The 27,454-nt window shown below is 44.3% G+C and overlaps 1 pseudogene; it reads right to left on the reverse strand.

Annotated features, from left to right (window-relative positions):
• LOC121286189 overlaps nucleotides 1–26,252 on the reverse strand; it is an 83,606-nt pseudogene extending 57,354 nt beyond the window's left edge.
• Between the last annotated feature and the right edge of the window lie 1,202 nt (nucleotides 26,253–27,454).

A 27,454-nucleotide genomic window follows, 5' to 3' on the forward strand; every position in this document is an offset into this window, starting at 1 on the left:
CATCCCACACATTGGAAGCTTGAACAAGAATAGAGATGAAGAACTTCAGTTACATCGATAGATTGGAGACGTTGGGATTGTTTTCCTTAGAGAAGAGAAGGTTGAGAGGAGATTTGATGGAGGTATTCGAAATTATGAGGGGTCTGGATGGAGTAGATGGGGAGAAACTGTTTCTATTGATGGAAGGATTGAGAGCTGGAGGTCACAGATTTAAGATAATTACCAACTGAAGCAATGGCAACATGGGGATAAACCTTTTCATGCAGTGAGTGGCAGGGATCTGGAATGCATTCCCTGAGAGTGTAGTGGAGGCAGGGTCAATTGAGGCATTCAAGAGAGAATTGGATTATTATCTGAAAAGGAAGAATGTGCAGGGTACATGTGTAGGGTGGCACTAGGTAAATTGCTCCAGCAGAGAGCCGGCACAGACACAACGGGCCATATGGCCTCAGTCTGTGCTGTAACAATTCTATGATTTTTTGGATCCTAAGTGTATAACCAGGGAGTAAAGGCACAGGGTTGCTGTGGATCATATTTACAGTAAGAACAGTGAAGAAGCAAACAGTGCCTCTATTCCTGCTCCCACAACGGTGCTGGACAGAATTCCACTGCTGTGATATCTCACCCTTCAGGATGTTCAGTATCAATCCAAGCGCAAGCCCACTGGAGGGAGCGCTGGGCACGAACAATGTGTCATCTCCAATTGAGATGTTTATCACATCTTCAGATAATTGAGGTATGTAGTTTTTCAGGTCCTCAAGAGTTATAATCCCACCTGTGGAGCAGGAACGGAATTTAATACAATTATGCCAAATAAATGTTTCAAACATACAGAAGAGTGAATGTGAACTCATTATTACAATAGCAGCCAACCCTCCTCTCCAGCACAGGGAAGGATGTCTTCATTCCAGGAACATAGGAACTAGGAGCAGGAGTAGGCCATTTGGCCTATCGAGCCTGCTCTGCCATTCAAACAAATTATAGCTGATCATTAGCTCTGCACTATTTTCCACAGGCTGCAGGATGCAGTAGCGACCCGCCCTGAGAACGTGAACCTCCTGAGACATGGGTGTTCAAACATGTAGGGATAGCTGGTTCCCGTAGACCCTCTGTTGGGGGCCTCGCCTCCATCCAGTTGTACCTCAATGACCACCCCCTCTGTCCTAGAGAAGGGATGTAGCTGCGGAGAAGGCAGCTGGTGCTTCTGTTAGTGTTGCAGCTGCAGCATTTTGCAGGGGAAAGCCTCCTATCCTAAGCCCTCAGAAGAGGGGGACAGTATATCTGCATAAGCTCTGAGGGCTGACAGCAGGGAAGTGCTGAGGGTGCGTAAAGTGCTGATCAGATGGTGTGCCTTCCAAGCAGTTGGCATTTGTCTGTCAAGCAGTGATAGCAGGCTCTGGGAGGAATGCTTTGAACAAAATGGCCTCAACCAGCCATTTCTGCAGCTCCTCAGCGTAACTGACAAAACCTTCCCAGCTGTTACTTTCACTGAGGAAGCTCTTCCCACTCTACACTCACCTTCCCCACCTCAGGCTCAGTGTGGGGCTGTTCCACTGTTGAGAAAGAGGGAACCCAAGCAGAAATTCTCCTTATTACCTTTTCAAATACTTCAGTCATAATTCCCCCTCAGGCGCAGTGGTTCCCCAATGCAGTCAGAATCACATCAGGATCCTGACAACTTCATTTTCTGTGGTTTTCCCATCCCCAAACTCTCTTCCGTCAACCTGGGAAAGTTCTATCCAATGTGACAGAACTGCAAAAACAGTTATATACATTTGCCTGCATGCCTGAGGATATTTTAAAATATCATTCTTGGCATGCAGGCAGCACTAGAATCTCTTGTCCGTCTCTTATTGTCCTTGACAAGACGTTGGTAGACCCTCTTGAACTGCTGCAGTCTCTGTATTGAAGTTGCTCACAGTGCTGTGAGGTAGGAAGTTCAGGATTTTGACCCAGTGATTAAGAAATATGTCCAATTTAATATTGATCAGAATTTCCTGTTCGGTGTGTGGGGGGTGGGGGTGGGCCCTGCTCGCTGATGCATAAAGTGATGCGCGGTGACATAGGTTGTGCGTCCCGATGTCACCGCGCATCATTCCGATCTTTCGTTAGGTGGGCATGCACTGGAGTCAGGTGCGCGCCCGCCAAACTGTCAAAGGCCTGTTAAGGCCATGAAAAAACTATTTAACCAACTGGACAGTGCTGCCTGTCCAACCTTAAGGTTGATGGGCAGGCGAAGAGCCCAGGCGGCCTTCGCATTTTTCATGAAACCTCATCCACGGGCGGGATGAGATTTCATGAAGGGTTTATTACATTTTTAATAAAAAATTTTCAAACATTTCATAAACATGTCCCAGCTCATGTGACGCTGTCACATAAGGGGAGATATGTAAATGATTTTCAACTTTCTTTACTTTAACCTTTAAAACTGAAGTTAATCTCCTTGAGACAGCTCTGTGCCTCAGGGAGACTTCTGCGCTCTTTCGCATCCATGCTCCCTCCTCCCCCCGTCTGCACAGGTAGCGCTGAGCACTACCGGGTGCGCATATCTTGGAGCGGACCGTAATTGGCCCACTCATGTAAACTGACGGCGCACTGCCAATCGCAGGCGGCAATCGGCTCCCCACCCGCCCACTCCAGCACTCGCACCCACTCCAGACCCACCCGCCCAACAGGGAGAAAATTCTCCCACTTGTGTGTGACTTGGAAGGGAAACTTGGAGGTGATGGTGTTCCTTTGTACCTGCTGCTGTTGTCTTTCTAAGTGGTGGAAATTTTCTGGTGGCAGCTGGCCAGGTGTCTCAATGTAATTATTGAAAACTTCAAAATTTGGTTTCCATGTGAGAATTATTAAGGGACAATAGATCTCAATTCAAACTAATGATACTCATCAAAATTGGAGAAAAGTTCAGGATAAGAAAAAGACATCCAGCCCAGTGAATCTCATTGTTCTAACACCACAGATTCATTTGTAAACAACCATATTTTGAATGTGCCTAATGTTTTTGTCTCCATTAATCCAGCTGCAGTTTGTTACCACTATTTTTAATTTATACCCTCTTTCGTATGTTCCTGCATTACTGTGAAATAGTAACCTGTGTTTACCTTGTCTACACCATTTCATAATTTAATCACCATCTCTAGACTATAGAACTCAAGTTTCTTCAGCTTTTCTCATAATTCATCCCCTTAATACCTGTGATCACTTATCATTGCTGTTATCAGTGCAAAGATAGAATAGGCCAATTCTGTGATCTATCTGATAATCATACAGGAAAGATTGTGGCAAGGGCAGGAAATATTGTAATATTTTACCAGATCTCCTACCAAGCTCAATACAGAAAGAATTTGGAAGGTTCAGGGGGCAAGTGAAAAAGGAAATAAGAGAGGGAAAGAAAGACGATAAGAAGAGGCCGTCAGGTAACATAGAAAGGAATTCACAAGTATTCTTCTGGGAAAAAATATAAAAAGATTGTAAGGGGAGATTTGGGGCTGATTAAGGACCAAAAAGAGGATCTACACATGGAGCCAGAGGACATGACTGAGGTACTAAATTAATTCTTTGCATCAGTCTTTACCAAGGAAAAATATGCTGCCCAAACCATAGGGAAAGAGGAGATGGTTGGGACATGGGATGGCCTAAAATTGATAAAGAGGAGGTATTGGAGAGGGTGGCTGCACTTAAAGTTGATATGTCATCAGGACCAGACAGGATGCATCCAAGGGTAACAAGGAAAGTAATGGAGGAAATTGCAGAGGTACTGGCTCAGAGGATCTTCCAATCCTCCTTAGATGCAGGGGTGATGCCAGAGGATTGGAGAATTGCAAATATTACCCTTGTTTGAAAAGCAGCCTAAGGATAAACTCAGCAACTGCAGGCTGGTCAGCTTATCTTCATTGGTGGGAAAGCATTTAAAAACAATGATCCAGGACAAAATTAACTGTCTCTTGGAAAAGAGTGGATTTATTTAAGGAAAGCCAGCATGGATTGGTTAAAAGCTAATCATGTTTAACTTACAATTAAGCTTTTTGATGAGATAACAGAGAACGTAGATGAGGCTAATGTGGTTGATGTGAAGCACATAAACTTCCAAAAGGTATTTGATAAAGTGCCAAATAATTAGCTTGTCAGCTAAGTTGAAGTCATGCAGTGAAAATGACAGTGACAGAATGGATGTGAAGTGATAGAAAATAGAAAGTAGTGGTGAATGGGGGCAGAAATTTGCCCTTGTCAGGCGGGCTCGGCGGGGTTGGGTGGGGGTGGTCAGGAAGCTGACCGCAAACAGGGCCGCACTGCGATTTCACGCTGGTGAGCCAATTTAGGCCTGTCCAGCGTGAAACGTGAGCAGCAACGCTCAGCGCTGCCTATGTTGGGGGGGGGGAGGTGGGGGGAGGAGGGCAAGTGTGAACATCCCACCTGCGTGTGGGTGCACAGAGCGGCCTCAGGGAGATGAACAATTTTCAAAATAAAAAAAAAGATCGTAAAAATGTTATAAAGCATGTCCCCTGATGTGACTCTGTCACATGAGCAGGGACATGTTATTAAATAAATTTTAAAATTTTAATTTGATTTTTATTTGCTGTTGGAAATCTCACCCCGCCCATGGATGAGGTTTCCAAAAAATGCAAAGGCCGTTTGGCCTTTTCTCCTGCACAACCGTAAGGTTGGATGGACAGCAAAAAATTTCTTTTCATTACCTCTTTAGTGGCCTTAACAGGCCTTTTAATTATCGGCAGGCACGTCGCTCACTCAGGCGCACGCCCGCCAACCGAAATATTGCGTTGACGTCAGGACATTAACCCAACATTATCGCGCATCATTTTACGCTCGATCAGGTGGGCATGTGCCCGCCCACTACCGCCAAGCTAAAAATTCAGCACCGGTTGTCTTTTGGGCCGCAACAAGGTATACAATGGTGTTCCCCCAGAGCTTGGTACAAGGACGGCCACTTTCTTGGATGATATTGATGACCTAGACTTGGGTTTGCAGCGGACACTTTCAAAATTTCCAGATGACACAACATTTTGAAATATTGTGAACTGTGAAAATAGTCTTCAAAATAGCATAGACAGGCTGGCTGGTGGAATGGGCAGACACCTAGCAGAGAAATGGGAAGTGATATATTTTATTAGGAAAAATAGGAGAGTAATATAAAGTAAAGGGTACAATTCTAAAGGGGTTATGGGAACAGGGAGGAATGGGGTAAATGTGCACAATTTCTTTAACTGGATATGGCAGATTGAGGAAATGATTAAAAATGTATATAGACATGAATTTTCCGCTCCCCTACAGGCGGGTTTGTAGGTGTGGGGTGAGCAGAGGCTCCTTGGACAGGCTTCCTGCTGGGTTCCTCTTCACCCCGATCTCTCTGCAATTTTGCATTGGAGCAGGTGAGTCCTCGGATGGATTGTCTGCCCTGCCCCAGTTGAAGCCCTCAAGTGGCCAATTACTGACTGCTTAAGGGCCATTTCCCACCCAGCCTCAATTTGTAGGTTGGTGGGAGGAGTTCCCAGATATGGGGGAAGTCTGAAATTAACCTGATTCAGGCCCCGGGCGGGAAGGGGGGATGGGGACCTGCATCAAAAGCACCCTTTTAATATAGGGGACCCACTGCCCACCCCAGGCCACCCTAAAGGTCTGGTAAGCTCAGGACCTTTTTCACCACTTGGCCCCCGTCCCCCAGCCTCTCCTCCCCCACTCCAACCCCCACGGTCCATCCCCCCAGCCCTCCCCTACCCTCCCCGCCCTGAGACCCCCAAAACCTACCTCTTCCTGGAATCCTGGAACTTGGGCTCCAAGGACTGAATGCAGTCCCAGTTCTGTTCACTACAGCTTCTGGCACTGCAGGGAATAGAGAATTGCCAGCCATTCAGATTGGCCAATAGCTGTCTTAGGCAGGATTTCCTCCCTAATGAGGGGCTGCAGTCAATTAACACTCATTGGGGCATGAAATCACTGCAGAGCGGACACTAATGGAAGGGTATGTTCCCCATCAACTCTTCAGATGGCAGGGGAGGAAACCTCACCATCCTAAAAATCCTGACCATGAGATTCTGGGCTCTAGAAATAAAGGCACAAGCCCGGATTTTCACCAAGTTGGGATTACTCAGGAACCCTTTAAAATGGCAGGCAGGTCCCGATTCCAGGATTCCCAACCCCATTCCCAGGCTGTGCGATTTTCAGGACTGCCAGCTGGTTCCGATCAAAAACCCACAGCTGGAACTCCTGAACCGGCCAGCTCCATTGAGGAGATAGGCATATTCTACTTCTCCACAATTTTCATTGAGTCGGACCAGAGAATGTTTTCCCTGGGGTTCAGGTGTTTCATCAGAGTAATGGATGCCTGGGATCTCACCCAAGAATACATAGAGGCTTGACTGAGAGCCCAGAAATTCATTAGCCTGTTGAAACACTTGAGCCCCAGGGAAAATATTGCTTGGCTGACAGCTCTGTCTAATCTCATATGTAATTTTCACAATGTTTATTTACACAAGATAAAGAGGTTACAAGTGCTTACAATTTCTGCTATTGATACTTTAAAGTCTCTGGATGATTGATACGCTTATTGGGCTGTAGTGAAAGGACTTCTTCACATTGTGGAGGGAAAGAGTGAATGACTTTAAGAAGTTTTTTATGGGTATTATTATCACCATAGGGTTCATTGGTTCTGTACAGTGTATAGCGGATTGATGAACATGGAAGTGCAAAAGCACTTTCTGTTTTTATTTCAGATCTCCTATCCACTGTATTTCAGTTTTATTACTGTTGTTCCTTTGTTGTTGCTGGGTTAAAATCCTGGAACTCCCTCCCTAACAGCACTGTGGGTATACCTACACCACATGGACAGTAGCAGTTCAGGAAGGCAGCTCACCACCACCTTCTCAAGGGCATTAAGGAATAGGCAACAAATGCTGGTCTTTCCAATGATGCTGGTGTCCCATAAATGAATTTTAAAAAAACCTTTTCAGCTACGTGTGCAGGGTTAATACAAAGAACTGTTAACTTATCCAAAGTGGGCAGCTTCCCTTTTTCCTTCATTTTTCCCTTGTGCTTTTCTCCCTCTCTCTTGCCCACTAGAGATTATTTCACAGAGCACATTGAAGGTCTCTATGGACTCATTTGATAACCATTGCTCTTCTGTAGATACTGATGCAAAGTAATTATTTAGCATGCCTGCTATTTTCTTATTTTTACTGATAGTGTCACTGTTGTCAATCTTCAAGGGCCCACATCACTCCTGTCCTCTTTTTCCTAGTCGAATTGTAAAATGTTTCTGTATTGATTTTGATATCCCTTGCAAGTTTTTTCATACTTCCTCTCAAGTGCAATTAGGGATGGACGGTAAATGCAAGCAATGCCCACATTGATAAATGATGATAAAAAGTCCTTCCCTTACCTGCATTCTTGATATCGTTCACTATCTGTTGGGAGAGAGATCCATTATAAAATGCATCAAGTCCTTCATCTGCCAGAACCTGATAGGTTGCAGCTAATTTTGGAAATCTGATGATTTCATTTTCCTGGAGTATTTTACCATCAGAATTACAGAGTATTTCACTGTTGAGAGAAATACAAGATGTTCAGTAGCTCTATTTGTAACAGTACTTCCAAATATGTTCATTGTCACATCATAGTGTTACAAATGCTAGGCTTTACAAGACTGCTTGGTTTTAAAATGTCCCTTTTAACTTAAGATAGGGCAGTCAATTCCAGAAGCAACCCAACTTGGAGATATGCCCATGTGATCTGGTTTCCAAGTGGAGAGAAATTCAAACAGAAACCCTTTGAAATGGGGTGACAGTTTTAAGACCTTTACACACTATCTCATAGCAGATGGGGATGTTAGAGATTTAAGGAATGGGATGTCAACAAGGTGACCTCACTGGTGAAAATTAGATCCTGAAAACCTGGGTTGAATGGAACAATTTTCAAAAGACACTGGAAATTTTGATCTAGCTTGGCAGGGAGAAGTGATCCTGCTGGAGATCTATGAGCTACTATGGAACTGTTCCTGTGAGGATATGTACCTACCAATAGTGCAGTGCACTGTGATGGGGTTTCCTAAGGCATATTTTAGTTGCATTAGTTAGTTAGTTAATACAAATACTCTTTCTTTAGTTGCATGTATTGTTTGCTTGTTAATTAATGTTTAATCTATGTTGATTTTGATTTTTTTGATGGAGTAATGGTCTTAAGACATGAAATCTTATCTTTTCATAATTTCCAGCATTCTCTGAGAAAGTCGTCTCTTTTAAAAAGCTATCAGTCTCTATGAGGATCATAACAAATTGTGGGTGTTACAATCCTGTTAGGGACCGTTATGATTTAAAGGTAAATCTGAACACTCAGTGATTAACCGGTAGACCTACGCCATAAGATTTCATATTTTTAAATGAAAACAAAATTAATTCTACATAAAACAAATTAAACAAAGCAAGAACTATTGACACTGTAGTTTATAATTACTTATGCTATGAACTCAGTTCCACTTTTCACTTCCCCCCATACATTACAAGAGTCTTGAAAGTTCATTCATTTCTTCACAGACCCACCCAAAGTTTCATCACAGCCCTCCAGAATTCACTTTAATTCTCCTCAGAATTCCAGCTATTCTCCGAGGTCTAAGATTTTATGGGAATCCTTCCTAAACAAACCTCTAGCTTTCCTTTAAATACCTCACAACTAAATATGCCTTGGTTCCATGTTCTGGTTGCCAACAGATACCCAACTGCCTTCTCACAACCTTCCAATTAACTTTGCTGACTGCTTTCAGCCACAAGATTGAGTGAGGACCACTGTAGATTTCTTCCCCTAGCTGAAAGCTGGGACAATCTTCTAGTTGCTTTCCCCTCATGAAATCCAAACTGAGCTTGAGCTGCACTCACATTCCACGAGGTGAATGATAAAGTTATTATTTTCCTTGCTTAACTGCAGGCCTGACTAACAATCATCGCCTTAGGACCTCCCTCAACTTAGTGATCCACAATCTACGGCAAATAAAAAGTGCAATTGGCTTCTGTGAGAAAGCACCCAGCTAAATTAAACAAAATAATCTTCTACCCCCCACAGCCCATCTCTATGACAATGCAGCATGCTTTGGGATGTCTTCAAACAGAAATGTAAATTAATTATTTTACCTTCAATTCAAGTCTTCCGCTCTGTAACCCTTATGAATAATTTATATTTCTAATGGATGTTATGTCCCTCTCTCCAGACTCCCTGGCTCCACAAAAAAAAACTCAAGTTTTACAGAACTGCTTTCAGCTTCCATTCAGCTGGAAGCTACAAACATCAGGGAGCAGGAGAGCTGGCTCTCTGCATCTTTGGTTTGCATCTTTGGAGTGGTTGAGGCAAAAATTATAGCATCTAGGGGGAGGCTAGACAAGCATATACTGGAGAAGGGAATAGAGAATGATGCTGATAGTTAGACAAGGAAGGATGGGAGGAGGCATTAGTGGAACATAATATTTGATTGGACTGGTTGGGCTGAATGGCCTGTATATTATATGAATTCAATGTAAAAGAATCTCATGGGTTATGAAATACAGTTTTGCCTAAAAATATTCAGCAGACAATCTCAAGAGTGAAAAGTCCAGTTTTACAATTCATGTCAAGTGCCAGTAAGCAAGGGGTGTTATTCTCAGCTGAGAGCCACGTTTCTCTATCTTACCATAAAGATTGGTCTTTCTCAATGTCTTCCTTATATTTCTTTACAGCATCTGCAAGGGCCTGGCTAATGGGGAATCCCTCTTTGGCAAGTTTGATGCTTGGCTCAAACAACCGTTTCCATGGTAACCGTCCATGCCGTTGATGTGCCAGTTGGTATCCTCGGATTTCACCAGGAACTACTATGGACAATCCTCCTGTGGGTAGATACAAAAATAAGTAACAAACTAGTTTCGAAAATTAAAACCCTTCCTTTTCAGTGCGCTCGTTTACAAGAGTTATCTGGTCCTGTTTACCTCACTAAGTAATGATTAGACTGAAGGAAGAACTTGCTTATTATACATAGCTAAGATGCCTCAAATGAATCACAATTTCCACCCTGACATCAACTCTTGCTGCTTCTGCCAAACAATGTGCACTGAGATGATCTTCCTTACAGTTTTCTCCCTTTACCATTTGTCATGAACTTTTGCATATTTATCTGAGCTGTTGAGACCGTGGACTGTGATCAGTTGATGATCAATAAGATCATGGCTGACCTGTCTGTGTTACTAATTCCACATTCCCTGATAACCTTTGATTCCCCTGCCTAACACGAATCTATCTACCTCTGTCTTAAAAATACTCAATGACCCCGCCTCCACCATCTTCTGAGGCAGAGAGTTCCAAAGTCGCACAGCCCTCAGAGAGAAAAATTCTCCTCAACTCTGTCCTAAAAGGGCGACCCCTCATTTTATAACAGTGCCCCCTAGTTATGGTGGGAACTGGTGGACACTTACCTTTCTCTCCAGTTCCCGGGACGTAGTCTCAGGAGCTCCGTGCAGTGCCTCTTCCAGCAACTGCAGCACTGTTGCTGGAGGGACTGGAGAGTTACTGATCAATCTGATTGGTTAGCAGCTCTTGAAGGCTGAACTTCCTCCTGAATGAAGGAGGGGGAGAAGTCCCACCTTATGCCAATCAATGCTGGTAGGAGTGTAAAATGGCAGTGGAGCTGTTGGAGTTGGTGGGGATGTATTTGAACCCCCACCATCCTAAAAATTCAGGCCATAGAATCATAGGATGGTTACAACACAGAAGGAGGCCATTCATCCCATTATGTTCATGCTGGTTCTCTGAAAGACCGCATGGAATAAAAGGGTCAGTAGCAGCATGGATACAAAATTGCTTGACTGACAAGAAACAGAGAGTAATGATGGACAGTTGTTTTTCAGACTGGAGGGAGGTGTATAGTGGGGTTCCCCAGGGGTTTGTCTTTGGAACCCTGCTTTTCTCAATCTACAATAATGACCTAGACCTTGGTTTACAGGGCACAGTTTCAAAATCTGTGGATGATTCAAAGCTTTAAAGCTTGGAATTATTGTGAGCTGTGAGTAGGATAATGTAGAACTTCAAAAGGACATGGACAAGTTAGTAGAATGGGTGGACAGGTAGTAGATGAAATTTAATGCAGAGAAATGTGAGTTAGGAAGAATGTGGAGAGACAATTTAAAATAAAAGATACGTTTCTAAACTGGGTGCAGGAGTAGAGAGACTTGGGTGTATATGTACATAAATCATTGAAGGTGGGAGGACAGATTGAGAGAGGAGTTAATAAAGTGTATGGCATCCTGGGCTTTATAAACAAGGGTATAGAGCACAAAAGCAAGGAAGCTATGATAAACCTGTACAAAACACTGGTTCAGCCTCAACTGGAGTACTGAATGGAATTTAATTGCTCCCCCAGGACAAGTTTGGTGGCAGGAGCATTTAGTCAAGTGGGAGACGGTGGATGGGGAATCCACTGCCTTCCCACCTCAGCCCTGATTAAGTCTGTAATGACTTGACAGTCTGGACAGGTTTTAACAAGAAACAAATAAACTTTATTACAGAGAGCTTTTCAGGTGCTACATGCTTGATCAGGACTCTCGTCAGGAAACCCCACCCCCTAACTGCCCGCACTTAGGGCTCATTTGTCGGAGCCTCCAAGAACATCACGTGACCTCTGATAAGACAGCAGGACAGGCTATACCTTCAGTTACTACAAGGCCTGTGGCAGTAAGGCCTGTGGACAACCTTACTGCCTCACAATGAATATCCCTTAAAGGCCTTAACCCCTCACCGCTGGTACTAACCCAATGGCAGGCGGGGAAATCGCTATGCGGGAAGCCCAAAAAGTAAACCCTGTTAAGGTTGCTTGTGGGCTTCCAGGTGGATTGGTGGGGTCGGGTAGAATTCAAAGGCACCCAGTAGCTGATCAAGGAACCTAGCATCTGGTAGAGGGAGCTGAGAGCCACACCCTGCCCTTGCTGCCAACCCCCTTCCCCCTTGCCTATGATCCCTACCCCACGATCCCTCTGCAGCTATCACTCACCTGTGCCTGGGTCCATTGGCAATCCGAACCTCAGGTGGATACAGTACCAGCTGTCTTGTTTTTTGTTTCAATGATGCACACAGGCCATTGTAGCTGAGCTAACTTTATTGATAACACATTTTCCTAACATAAACTCATATCTGCAGTATCTGAACTCTATCAAGACAGGCTCCAAAATGTGCTATTTAACCTTCAACCCCCAGGTCAGGTGACCCCATATATAGTACAGAGTATTGTATAGTACCTAATACTGGAGTCCACAACCACAATCAGCTATTATCATAACAGCAGCCCTTCCCAGTGGCACTGATGAGCAATGAAGAGCTTCCAGATTCTGACTGGCCAATAGCTCTTGGTGAGCAGGGTTGCCCCCCACCCCCATCCTCCCCCCATAGAGCCCTGGAACCCCAGGAAGGCCCACCATTGCCCAGTTAAGTGCCTGATTGACACTTAATTCAGTAAGGTTTCCCAAAACTGAGAAACGCAGAGCTCTTATTGGCCTCCAGCCAACAGGTGAGCCCCATTGGTCCATTAAATACCATCTGCCCAGCCTTGAGTAACACAGTTTAAGAAGGATGTGAAAGCATTAGAGAGGGTGCAGAAAAGATTTACTGGAATGGCTCCAGTAATGAGGGTCTTCAGTTACATGGATAGATTGGAGAAGCTGAGGCTGTTCTTAGAGAAGAGAAGGTTAAGAGAAGATTTGATAGAGGTGTTCAAAACCATGAGGGGTCTGGATGGAGTAGATAGGGAGAAACTGTTCCATTGGTGGAAGGTTTCAGGACCAGAGGGCACAGGTTTAAGGTGATTAGTAAAAGAAGCAACGGCGACATGAAAAGCCGACTTTGACAGGGAGTGATTAGTATCCGGAATGCACTGTCTGACAGTGTGGCGGAGGCAGGGTCAAGGCCCTGAAAAAAGAATTGGGTAATTACCTAAAGAGAAACAATTTTCAGGATTACAGGGAGAAGGTGGGGAGGTAGGATTTGATAAATTGTTCTTGCAGAGAGCCAGCACAGACATGACGGGCCAATTAGCTGTAACCATTCTATGATTCTGTATGAGGGACCAGGAAAAGGCCAAAAATACGGCAGTGATGGACATACACCACCTGTGAACAGCATTGATATCAGACTCACTAAACCCATTTACACTCACCAAGCTGTATAGAGTCCACCGCTCCACAGAATTACAGCTTATTTTCAGAAACCTGGAGGCTCCCACGGTGAAGTAGAAAGTTTATCTATTGAGAGCTGAATCAAATCAACCAGAAGCTCTCAGCTTTGATCCATGGTCTGCACAGGGCGAGTCAAATCTCAGCTGATGCAGTAATAGCATTGCTGTAATTGGCCTAAGTACCCTGGGTTTGGAAAAGATACACATCCAGGGTACCCACTATTGATTGTCATCCAGCAATCCCTCATAGTTAAATAAGATGCTGACATGCATTGTCAAGGCTAACACACCAATAATGCCCCTCTTTGCCAAGTTATCAGAAGGTATCTGTGGGGCTGAACTGGAGAAAGTAATCAAAGGTTTAATGAGAAATGGGAAACAGGGAGAAAGCAGTATATATTCGGTCAGTTTTTGGAATCCCAAAGCATTTTAGTCAGAAGCTTGTGCTTTTGAATTCAAACTTCACTATGTGGGGGTGGGTGGGCCAGGGATCAACAATAATGTAACTCTTTTGAGTACAAACACGTTTCCATCTGTTCCTATTCAGATGAAGTGACATTGTTTCATAGTTTGCATTGTGCGATTTGAACTCTTGATCTTGGGATTACAAGCCCAGTACCATAACCACTTGGCTATTTAGGCCAAGCCCCAGAAATGATACAAGCATTGTGGGCATTACTGTAGGGTTAATGCATCATGGCTGCTGAGGAAGCATTTTTTCACCTGTAGCATCCTTAACATGTGGCCACACACAAGCTGAATGCAATTGGAGTAACTCTTTCGAGTACAAACACGTTTCCATCTGTTCCTATTCAGATGAAGTGACATTATTTCATAGTTTGCCATTGTGAGAATGAACTCTTGATCTTGGGGTTAAAAACCCAGGACCATAAACACTTGGCTATTTAGGCCAAGCAATAATGTATTGATTACAATCCTAGTGTTTACCTTTACGAGACATATCATCTGTCTTATTGACAAACATATCCTTTGATGCATTGTCAGGGGCCACTTCTCTGGAATGAATAGTTTCTACTTTTCCTGAAAAATAAGAAAAAAAGGTATTGTTCCAAACAATTAGGATCACAGAGTGGGAGTTCTGTATCAAACATTCACAGCAAGAGTTGGAGTGCAGCATGGGAAGATAAAGCAGCAAACATTTGTTTAAGTCCCATTTCAGGCATAGTGAGGTAGGCAGCAAGCAAACTTCATGCTGCCTTGCTTACCAACATGACTGTGGCATGCAACCCATCGAGGAACATGCTGTTGACTGTCTGCATATTCAGCAGGGGGCCCAGATGTGTTCATATCTAGAATTACTTCTCGCTAGCCTGTGCTTGCAATGGCAGCTTGTCTTTCTTAAAGGGGAACTGCATCAACCTGCAGCAGCTTGTTGACCTGACCTGTGTCAGAAAGGCTTTGATGGAAGGAAGAAGATTGCCAGTTGAGCTGAAACCAGCCAGAGAGAGGTCTTCCAGGCTCTCTGACGCTATACTGGAGGACTTCAATCAGAAGGCAAAAGGAGGAGAGACACAAAGGCCAGGATCTTTTTGTTCATTCTGGAAACAAGTTGGCAGATGGCGGGAGCATAAAATCGGGTGGGATGGCAGGTGTTGCTGTGCCCCTTACCTTCCTGCTACCATTGTATTTCATCAGAGACATGGGATGTGGTGGCCAGCGTACCCTCTCTTAGACCAATGGAGGCCTTTAAGTGGCCAATTACTAGCCACTTAAGGGACTCTTCCTACCACTGCTAATATTCTATCGGTGGTAGGTGTAGCCCATGCCATATGCTGAGGTTGACACTTATACCCTGGAGTCCTGCCTGTGGGCTCAGGGAGTGGGATCCCTCTTGTTTGGGTACCTTGTACTCCATGGAGGCCCCTCCCCTCCCACCTGCTACATGGGTTGCCCCTACAGGATGGCCTCCCCCCCTCACCAGGGCTTGCCTGATGGACCCTCAAGGCCTCCAACCCCACTCATCTGGACTCTGGGTCTGCTCCAGGGTCACTGGTCTGTACTGTTACATTCCCAAAAGTGCCCACCACAGGGGTCACGGACAAAGTCTATTTGGTTAGAGATCAGAACCATGAGAGATACCATTACACTAACGGGTGTATTCTACACACCACCAAATAGTGAAGAAAGATATAGAGGAGAAAATTTGAAGAGAAATTATAGAGAGGGGCAAATGGGGAACTTTATCCAAATATATACTGGGATAGTACTAGTGTAAAGGGCAGGGTGGGGATAAAGTTTCTAAAGTGTGTTCATGAGAATTTCCTAACGCAGTATGTTTCCAGTCCAATGAAGAAAGAATCATTGCTCGATCTGATTCTTAGAATGAGGTGGTCTAAGTGGATCAAGTGTCAGCGGGAGATCATTTAGGGAGAGTAGGATAAGAGACTAGCAGCTAACATAAAATTAAATCCAAAAGTCTTCTACAGGCATATAAATAGTAAAAGGCTAACGAGAGGAGGAGTGGGATCAATGTGGAATGCAAAAGGGGATCTGTGCGTGCCCCCGCTCGCTGACCCGAAATTTCTTCCCAATATGCTTAATCCCATTTAGGTTCCTGAATCCCTGGAATTCCATACCAGTGAAGTCAGTGCCATTTTCCGAGACAATGGGCTGCATCCTCTGGTTGATGAGCAGGGGTCGGGGCCCGCTCGCTGACACGTAAAATGACACGCGGTGACATTGGGCGTGCATCCCGATGTCACCCCACATCATTTAGATTCTCAGTTTTGTGGGCACGGAGCTGAGTTGGCTGTGTGCCAACCAACCGCTCAACGGCTGATTAAGGACATTAAGAAAGTTTTTAAAATGATTAATGGACCTGCCTGTCCAACCTTAAGCTTGTGTGACCGTGTCAGGGGACATGTGAGGAATATTTGTTTCTGTCCTTGATGAATTTTTGACTCTTGAGCTGATCTCCCTGAGGCAGCACTTTGCCTCAGGGAGATCTGTGCACTCTATCGTGCGCATGCGCAAAAGAGCACACTCCTGGCCCAGGGAATCCCCCCCCACCCGCTCAGGGAGCGCATAGCACTCCCTGGTGCATGACACGCTGGGCGGGCCTTAATTGGTCTGCCCACGTAAAATGGCTGCCGATCAGGAACCCGCATGCTCAGGCCCGCTCCCGCACAACCCTCCCCAACGGGGGGAAAATGCTGCACAATGACTTCTGATAGACCATGTATGCAAGAACATTGGCACAGCTTTTCAATAGTTGCACATGATGTCGGTGTCTAATTTCATACACACCCATCCACTTTGAGCGTCAATGATCACTAAAAACATGGTACCTAAAAATGGACCAACATAACCAATATGTAGTTTAACCCAGGGTTGACCAGGCCACTCCCACAGCAGTGGAGCTGAAATGGGCAACATCTGCTGTTGCTGACACTGGAGACAGTGTTTAATCATTTTTTCTATATCACTGCCCACACTTATATAGCTTCACGCAAGCATCTTCATTTTCGAAATGGCTGGATGCACACTTGGAGCTCTGTCAAATGTGGTTCTCTTCCTTGTGAAGGGATGATGACTCTTGATCCCCACTGCAGGATTCCATCTTGACAACTTAATTCAGTTTTATGAGCATAGAATGGTTTTAACTCTTCAGAGATTTGACCATCCTTGCAATACCCTTTCTCAGACTCTTGATAAAATTAGATCTCGGTTTGTCCAATGTTTTATCTGCTTCGCACAGACCAGCAAGGCATCCAGGAAATTCAACACAAGTACAACTTCTTGTGGCACTGGGGCATGTATAACACTATCTGGCAAAGGAAGACAAATGAAGGCATCTGCATTTGCTATATGCATACCAGACGGTGCATAAAGGTCTACTCATATGCCGACAAAATCAAAGCCCATTGTTGAATTCTGGCAGAGGCTTTCAGTGGAATTGCTTTATCTTCACTAAATAAACCCAACAGTGGCTTATGATCTGATACTATGGTGAAATGTCAACCATGCAAATATTGATGGAATTTCTTTACTCCAAATATTACAGATAAACCTTCCTTTTCAAGTTGCGAGTTACTCTTCTCGGGTGCAGAGAGGGTTCTGGAGATATATCCTATTGGCCCTTTGGAACCATCTTCCATCCTGTGTGACAACACCGCTCCCAAACCACAAGGAGATGCATCACAGGTTAATATTAATTCCTTTGACGGGTCATAAGGTACTAGTAGACATGATGAGTGTAAAAGATTCTTGACTTTTATGAAGGCTGCTTGTTGTGCCTCCCATGACCACCTGTGGTTCTTCTTCAATAATAAGTGTAAAGAGCTAATGCTATAGACAAATTTGGCAAGAAGTGACTGTAATTATTTATCATGCCCAAAAAAGACTTGAGCATCCACTCAATGACCCAAATATATGACTTCAGCTTGGAAAATACAATTCTCTTTTTTCAAACATACACCAACCTCTAAAAAACTCCTTAAAATCTCTGCTCGGTTGGCCATCTGTTTGGATTCTGTCAATTCTGTGATCATCCAGGTAGGTACACTACACCTGGGGGAAGTCCTTGTAGTAGACTTTGTATAGTTCTTTGAAAAATTGTAAAGGCACCAAAAGGTAGGCATGTATATTGATACAGGCCCTTGCGCGTGTTGATGGTTACATACCCACTAAATGTGCTGTCTAGCTCTAGTTGTTGGTATGCTTCACTCAAGTCCAGCTTGGTGCAGGATCTTCCTCCTTTTTATTGGGCCTGGAGTCACATGGAGGCTAGACCAGGTAAGGACAGCAGATTTCCTTCCCTAACGGGCATTAGTGAACCAGATGGGTTTTCACGACAATTGGCAATGGTCTCATGGTCATCATCAGACTTTTAATTCCAGATTTTCATTGAATTCAAATTTTACCATCTGCCATGGAGGGATTTGAACCCGGTCCCCAGTGCATTACCCTGGGTCTATGGAACACTAGTCCAGTGACAATATCACTATGCAAGCTTAGCGTACAGATCTTCAATCCTTGGGATTGGATATTTGTCTAATTTAGCAGCCCTGTTCATGGTTAATTTGTAGTCCCCACAAATGTGAATAGTTTGATCAGGTTTCATCACAGGGTCTATGGGCGCTGCCCATTCTGAAAGCTGGTCTGGCTGGATGATGCCCAGCTTCTCTAAGCGGCACAATTCTACATCCACCTTTTCCTTTCGGGTTTAAGGCACAGGTCTGACCTTAAAGTACTGGGGTGTTGCCTCCGAACCTATGTATATTTTTGCTTGTGGGCCTTTGATCTTTCGCAACTCATCTCGGAATCCGCTGTCATACTTTTTTAATATCTCAGGAATGGCCCTGTCCTGGCTTCAAAAATTTCTGACGTGTTGAGCTTAATTTCTTTTAACTAATCGCGGCCCAGAAGACTAGGTCCTTCACCTGTTACAATGATCACAGGAAGCTGGGCTGTTTGTTGCCTATAGGACACAGGTACTGTGGCGATGCCTTGTACCTATATTAACTCTCCAGTGTATGTCTTCAGCTGAGATGTGGTTTTCTCCAGATTCAGTGGCTGGGTACCTTCACTTAGGTATTTAAATGTGTGTTCTCCCACCAGTGTGGTCAATGCTCCCATAACAACCTCCATGACTAGAGGCTTCCCATTCACTTGAAGGGTGACGGTGATTGGTTCAGTTTTTACTGCTTTGACATTGTTTACAGAATAAATATCAGTATCAGCAGCTTCTGGTTCAGTTATACTGTGCGCTTCAGTCCTCTTGGTCTGCTGTCTGATTGGCTGTCTTGATATTTCCCTGTATTGCTTTATAACATGCTCTTTTTTGTGACAGTAGTGGCATTCTGCCTCTTTAAATCTGCAGGTTTCCAGTACATTGTTACCCCCACATCAGTAACAATTTAATTTCTGAATTGCTGGTGATATGCTTCCAGTATTCCTTTAAGTTTTTCGAGCAGTAGAGACTGTTCCCCATTTCGTGGCTGTCTCCCTGGTTTTTGTGCCATGCTCAGTGGTAGGTTCCCACCACTACTGAAGAACGGCGCCATTTTGCACACTTTGAAATGCCTGCAAGTCCGGCTCAGCACTCTCCATAGCTAGCGCTATTTCCATGGCGCACTTCAGGTCAATATTAACTTCTACAAGTAATCGGTGCTGAATGGCATCGTGAATGTCGCAAACCAAGCGATCTCGCAACATGTCATTGAGAGTACCTCCGAAGTCGCAGTGCTCAGTCAGCAAAGCCTTGAGTTCACAATATACGTTGCGATCGATTCACCCGGGCCCTTATTCTAGAGTTGAGCTTGAATCCTTGCATGATCACCGATGGCTTAGGCTGGAAATGTGCCTTCACGAGGTCCACTAGCTCATTAACAGATCTGGAATTAGGCGCGTTAGGGGCCATCAGATTATGGATGAGGTTTATGTCTTTTTCCCACAGACACCTAGAAGAATTGCTTTCTGCTTTTCCTTTGCTGTCATTTCGCTTGCCACAAAGTAGAAACCTAGGCGCTCTATATACTGCCTGCAGTCTTCCATGGGCGAGTTGTACAGGTTGATTCTGCCAAAGAGTGGCATGATTGGTGAATATACTTTTATTTCCTCCCTTAAAAAGTGAAATACTCACATTCGCGAAGTGAGGTACAGCATCAGAGCTATTTATGCTTACAGCCAGTTGTAATAAACTTGGTGTACTGGCCAGGTTTCTTGTTAAAGCACCTGATGGAGCTACCTGCTTGAATACGGTCCACAACTAGAATGCTCCGCCCCTAAGATTAGTCGTGCTTAGGGCTAATTCGTCCGTACAGTCACATGATCCCCAAAACAGTATGAAAGGTTTTACTTATAAACACTACAAGAAATTTGATCAAATAGGTTTTAATGGAAGTCTTAAAGGAAGTGTGGCAGAGTGGTTTAAGAAGATAATTCAAGGGGACTAGGCAGCTGAAAGCAGCTGTCAGTGCTAGAGTGAAAGAAATCAGAGATATGCAAGAGTTGAGATTTGAAGGAGTGTGGAGTTTTTGGAGGCTTGTAGGTCTGAAGGATATTACAGGAGTATGGAGGGATTTGAAAATAAGCATGAGAATTTTAAACTCAAGGTATTGCTGACTGGGAAACTATGTAGGTGTGAACTGTGTTGTGCTACACATTTAAGTGAGTGTGTTTATGTTTTCTGTATACCTTGGAGGGGAAATGATGTAATGCATCATGTGACTCAGATTCAACTTCAGTCTGCTGTGAGGGAGCAACCAGATTAGATGTGTGAACAAGCTCTCCTACTTTGTGATGCTGCCACCAATTCCTTAACCGCTTAATAAATGAGCCTGTTTATTCCGATCCCCATGCTGTGTGCAGTCATGAGTCCACCTCAGAATAAGGTAGCAATGGTGTCATCTATAGCTGAAGCTTTCTGCTCTCAACCTAACAAGCAAATTTGTGGAATGACAGCAAGGATACAGATGGAGCAACGAGGTACCGACCTGTGTGTGCATTGTAAATAGTCATGAAGAAGCCTCCTCCAATCCCCATGCTGTGTGCATTCATGAGTCCATTACAGAGCAAGGAAGCAATGGCAGCATCTACAGCAGAGGCATTCTGCCTCAGAATATCCCTGCAATGAAATCAGTGAGAGATTTAGGAATATAGGAACAGGAGGAGACCTTTAGACCCTCGAGTCTGTTCCTCCATTTAACAAGATCATGATTGATCATAGCTTCATCTGCAGCTGAGGAGTTCTGCCTCAGACTATCCCTGTGATGAAATCAGTGTGAGATTAGAATCTGTTTGATTTGTTGACAGAGCCATCGGTTAACAAGTTGTTTCCTGTTCTTTATTGGTCTAAATAAATCACTCCTTCAATAACAGGATCTTTGGGCAAGTATAATACTAAACTATATAGACCAACAAGTCCCATTAGGTTTGATCTCCAAACTGTACCTAGTTGATTTCAACTGGGACCCTGGTTGGGGATTCAGTCCCCTGTATTGGGGACGTGAGAAATCATTTTGGGTTCCTGCTTCTCTTGGATATTCACTGATCCTGGCTGGAAAATGCCTCCCCAGCCCAACAGCTGCCAACACTTATTCTCACACATGGAGAACGGAAACAGAGAGCCCAGCTCATCCAGTCTGATAAAGATACATTTCTCATAGCTGATTTACTCACTTCTGGAGGATTCCTTCTTGATAATCTTCTGATAAATTGAGGTGGGGGAGTGGAGGGGGAGGTTGACGAGGTAGGGGGGTGGTGGGGGTGTTGGAGAGGTAGGGGGGCGGTGGTGGGGGTGTTGGGGAGGTGGGGGAGTGGTGAGGTTGTTGGGGAGGTACGGGGGTGTTGGGGGTGTTGGGGAGGTGTGGTGTGGTGGGGGGTTGGGGAGGTTTGGTGTGGTGGGGGGTTGGGGAGGTGTGGTGTGGTGGGGGTGTTGGGGAGGTGGGGGAGTGGTGGGGTTGTTGGGGAGGTACGGGGGTGGTGGGTGTGTTGGGGAGGTGTGGTGTGGTGGGGTGTTGGGGAGGTGTGGTGTGGTGGGGGGTTGGGGAGGTGTGGTGTGGTGGGGGGTTGGGGAGGTGTGGTGTGGTGGGGGGTTGGGGAGGCGGGAGCATCGTTAGCTCAGTTGGCTAGACAGCTAGCATGTGGACCAGGTTAACGCCAACAGCACAGGCCTTGATCCCTGTTCCAACTGATCTAGACTTGGGGCTTACCTCTTGGCTTTATCTGGGGTAAAAAAAATCACAGCCCCTTGTCATGTTTCAGTGAACAATCACCAAGGACCTTCCTTCAGACAGAAAACCAAAGAAAAAGAAATTGAGGAACTCTGGCTCCATCAAGGACAGAATCAGAGGAACTCAGGGTCAGTGGTTATCAGTGAAAATAAAAAGACTTCAAAGCAACCTGGGCTTCACATGTCCACCTCTAGGGGACTTGAAGTGGCCTCTACCCAGTCACTGGTGCAATGCAGGAGATCCCAGGGACACATTCCCACCATCTGCCTTTCCCTATAGTTTGGTACTTGCTCAGCGCTTGGCTATAACACTCAATGTCACCCAATCAGAATTTACTGATTTACCTGATCCTTCCTTTAGCTGTTTTTTAGACTTATTGTGACTTGAAGGCCTTGGTCCTTCAACTTAAAACAGAAAAGAAAGGAGAGCCCAGGAGAGGCTTTTAAAGTCTCCAGAACACAAAATAGGACAGAGTGTTTGGAAAGGGCTAGGAATCTAACTACAAGCACATCAGATAAAGGGACGACAATGAGAAAGGGGATGGGAAATACAGGGCTGAAGGTGTTGTATCTGAATGCACTCAGTATATGAAATAAGGTAAATGAGCTTGTGGCGCAGATTGAAATTGGCAGGTATGATGTGGTGGGCATCACGGAGACATAGACGCAAGGGGATCAGGACTGGGAGTAAATATCCGAGGTTATACATCCTATCGAAAAGATAGGCAGGTTGGCAAAGGGGTTGGGGTTGCTTTGTTAGTAAGAAATGTAATTAAATCGATAGCAAGAAATGGCATAGGGTCAGATAATGTAGAATCTGTGTGGGTAGTTGAGGAACCGCATAGGTCAAAAGACCGTAACGGGAGTTATGTACAGGCCTTCGAACAGTAGTCAGGATGTGGGGCACAAGATACACCAGGAGATAGAAAAGGCGTGTAAGAAAGGCAAGGTTACAGTGATCATGGGGGATTTCAATATACAGGTAGACTGGGAAAATCAGGTTGGTAGTGGATCCCAAGAAAAGGAATTTGTGGAATGTCTACGAGATGGCTTTTTGGAGCAGCTTGTGGTGGAGCCCACTAGGGAACAGGCAATTCTAGATTTAGTGATGTGTAATGAGGCAGATTTGATAAGGGAGCTTAAGGTGAAGGAACCCTTTGGAGGAAGTGACCATAATATGATCGAATTTACCCTGCAATTTGAGAGGAAAAAGCTGGAATCAGAAGTAACGGTATTACAGTTGAATAAAGGCAACTACAGAGGCATGAGGGAGGAGCTGGCCAGAATTGACTGGGAGATGAGCCTAGCAGGAAAGACAGTGGAACAGCAATGGCAGGAGTTTCTGGGAGTAACTTGGGAGACACAGCAAAAATTCATCCCTAGGAAGAAGAAGAATACTAAAGGGAGGACGAGGCAACCATGGCTGACAAGGGAAGGCAGGGACAGCATAAAAGCTGAAGAGAAAGCATACAATGTGGCGAAGAGCAGTGGGAAACCAGGGGATTGGGAAGCCTACAAAGACCAACAGAGGACAACTGAAAAGGAAATAAGGAGGGAGAAGATTAAATATGAGGGTAAACTAGCCAGTAATATAAAAGAAGATTGCAAGAGTTTTTTTTAGATATATAAAGAGTAAGAGAGAGGAAAAAGTGGACATTGGGCCGCTGGAAAATGACGCTGGAGAAGTAGTGGGGAAGAAAGAAATGGCGGAGGAACTGAATAGGTACTTTGAGTCAGTCTTCACGGTGGATGACACGAGTAACATCCCCAAAGTTCAAGAGGGCAGAGGTGAGTATGCTGGCCATTACCAAGGAGAAGGTGTTAGGAAAACTGAAAGGTCTGAAGGTGGACCAGATGGATTACACCCCAGAGTTCTGAAGGTGATAGCTAAAGAGATAGTGGAGGCGTTAGTGGTGATCTTTCAGGAATCATTAGTGTCAGGGAAGGTCCCAGAGGACTGGAAAATCGCTAATGTAACCCCCCTGTTTAAGAAAGGAGTGAGGCAAAAGACAGGAAATTACAGGCCGATTAGCCTGACCTCGGTCATTGGTAAGATTTTAGAGTCCATTATTCAGGATGAAATTTCAGAATTCTTGGAAGTGCATGGTAAAATAGGGCAAAGTCAACATGGTTTCATCAAGGGGAGGTCATGCCTGACAAATCTGTTAGAATTCTTTGAGGAGGTAACGAGTAGGTTAGACAAAGGAGAGCCAATGGATATTATCTACTTGGACTTCCAGAAGGCCTTTGACAAGGTGCCGCATAGGAGGCTGCTCAGTAAGATAAGAGCCCATGGTGTTAGAGGCAAGGTACTGGCATATATAGAAGATTGGCTGTCTGGCAGGAGAGTGGGGATAAGGGGGTCCTTCTCAGGATGGCAGCCGGTGACTAGTGGAGTTCCGCAGGGGTCAGTGTTGGGACCACAACTTTTCACTTTAAACATTAATGATCTAGATGAAGGAACTGAGGGCATCCTGGCTAAGTTTGCAGATGATACAAAGGTAGGTGGAGGGACAGGTAGTATTGAGGAGGCGGGGAGGCTACAGAAGGATTTGGACAGGTTAGAAGAATGGGCAAAGAAGTGGTAGATGGAATACAACGTGGGGAAGTGTGAGGTCATGCACTTTGGTAGGAAAAATAGAGGCATGGACTATTTTCTAAATGGGGAGAGAATTCAGAAATTTGGAGTGCAAAGGCACTTGGGAGTCCTAGTCCAGGATTCTCTTAAGGTTAACTTGCAGGTTGAGTCGGTAGTTAGGAAGGCAAATGCAATGTTGGCATTTATTTCGAGAGGACTAGAATATAAAAGCAGGGATGTGCTGCTGAGGCTTCATAAGGCTCTGGTCAGACCACATTTAGAATATTGTGAGCAATTTTTAGCCCCGTTTCTCAGGAAGGATGTTCTGGCCCTGGAGACGGTCCAGAGGAGATGCACGAGAATGATCCCAGGAATGAAAGGCTTAACATATGAGGAATGTTTGAGGACTCTGGGTCTATAGTCGATGGAGTTTAGAAGGATGAGGGGGGGATCTGATTGAAACTTACAGAATACTGAAAGGCCTGGATAGAGTGTGTGTGGGGAAGATGTTTTCATTAGTAGGAGAGACTTGGACCCGAGGACACAGCCTCAGAGTAAAGGGAAGACCTTTTAGAACAGAGATGAGAAGAAACTTCTTTAGCCAGAGAGTGGTGAATCTATGGTCTTCTGGTCTTATGGTCTTATAACTTGTTTTCCAAATCATTTTATTTTTAAATAATGAATTTCCCCATGTTTACTCAGACTGCAGTGTTTGTGCACAAAGTGAAGGTCCTTTATTTCATATCGTAAACTGGTCATCTACCTATTTGTATACAGTTAGGAGTCTCCTGGACAGCAATAGCCGAATCCTGAAACTAGGAGGATCCTTTCTCAATGGCTTCTTCCTTATCTCAAGTCAACAGAGCTCCATGACTCAACTGTGTCTCCCATCCATTCCCCCACTCACCAGCCTGCTCACTCAGGCTGCTCAATGCCAGACCCTTCAAACCAAACCACCGACTTAACATCCAACAAATATCAAGAGAATGGGCAATTGGTTTTAACGTTCAATGAATGGAATATGAAAAAATTGAGCTAGTTTCTTTAGCATACAGGAGTTTACTGGGTGATTTGAGAAAATCACAGAGCACACAAAGAAACCATTCAGCCATTGTGCCTGTGCTGGCTCTTTGAACAAGTTGTCCAGTTAGTTCAGTTCCTCTGATCTTCTCCATAGAAACTACAATATTCCCCCTTCAGGTATATATTTAGTTCCCTTTTGAAGGTTCGTAGATAGATGTTTAAAATTACAAAGAGATGTGTCAGAATAGATATAAACAGTGATTGAAGAGTCTATGATGAAGGGACATACATATAGGAATAAATTTGAGAAATTTAAGAAAGAGATCAGGAGAAATCTTTTTACACAATAGGTTGTGAGGCTGTGGAATGGATTATCAGTTATTAACTAAAACTGAGATCATATGTCATTATTTAAGAACAGGTTAGATAGTTTGATTGAAGAAAAAAGAGAAAAGGGATACAGGACCAAGTTTACACATGGGATTAGGAATACAGATCACCTGAAGGTTAAACATCAATATGGGCTGGTTGGGATGAACAGCTGTATCCTTGTAATTCCCTCAAAATGTTTGCGTTATTCCTCTGACAGACATTGTGGACCAAGGCCCTTAAACAGACACTCACCTGCCAATCTCTGAACATCTCTCTGCATCTGCTGCAACAACAGCTCTCTCAAAGGAATAAGCTGGCACTTCTTTGGACTTCAGCCCAAAGTACAGGCTTAAGAAGAAGATGAGGGTCTCCATTATCATAACTACAAAAGCAATGAGTCCTTTTGATCTATTACCCATTTTTCTAAAAGGAAAGAAAAGATGAGGTTCAGGTCTGGATGTGAGCTCCAAGAGGATATCAGAAATGGCTATCATAGGCAGCCTTCAAATTAGATTAGAACACTTGATAGATAAAAATCCACTATGGTTCTGTTACTAAGCCCCACATTTGTAATTTTTTAATATATTAATTTAGGGGATTGGGCTTCGCTAGCTAGGCCAACATTTATTGCCCATAGTAAAGCTGCTTAAAAACATTAGTCAGATAATTAGCAAGTTTAATATTTTGTTCTCAATTTCTTCTGTAAGCTTTAAAGAAGTTTATTTGATTATGGCATTTTGTTTGACCCTTTTGGTGCCAAACTAGTTTGGGTGATGAGCTGACCTGCAACACAAAGCAGTGATGACCCTCTGGTTTAGAAGCCAGTAAGTATTATTAAATCAGTAGGTAAGATGTGGAGCACACTGGTCCAGTAGGAAAACAGATTTTAACCCATAGCTTTTGGCTCTGCCATTATAGCAATGTATTGAGTAGGCATTGGCACTTCCCAACCTGGGAAAATTTGCAACAAAATGAAACTGATGAGTCACTCAGTGCTGCACACACTGTCCTTGTGGCTAGTTACTGAAAGTGGAATGCCTCTAAACTGAGTAATAGAAATCAGCATGGCGAGTTTTTAGTGTTAATATTACTCCAGAATTGGACTCAACATAAGCAGGTATAGATTGCAAAATTTAGTTCCACTGTGCAAGTTGTTTTAGTGCCAAAACAGCGCAATGTTGATTCCGCTCACTTCAGGAGTAGCTCGCACTCAACAACACCGTCGCATGGGTGTTAGCACCAGCGTTACAAATGTGTGCTGGCACTTTACAGGATAGCAAGTTGTGACGTCAGTCAGCGTCTAATACTGATTTGATGCAAGCCCTGTCCCCTTGAGCCTTGTCACCCTCATTATTGTCCTCTCTTAAACATGTAAAGCTGAGAATGCATTCCGCAGTATGAAGGACCCCGTTTTTAAAGGGGTCTTCGTCAACTTGCAGGTTAGTTGCTGATTAATCTGTACCGGCTCTCTGATTTTGGAGAAGTGTCTTGAGGAGTTGGTTATAAATGGTGAAGTCTATAGGGAGTGCTGCTGCATCAAGGAAATTCATTTCTTGTGATATCAAGGGCTCTGGGAACACCACCCACTTCCAAT

Source organism: Carcharodon carcharias, chromosome 13 (assembly GCF_017639515.1).
Source record: "Carcharodon carcharias isolate sCarCar2 chromosome 13, sCarCar2.pri, whole genome shotgun sequence".
Classification (NCBI taxonomy): domain Eukaryota; kingdom Metazoa; phylum Chordata; class Chondrichthyes; order Lamniformes; family Lamnidae; genus Carcharodon; species Carcharodon carcharias.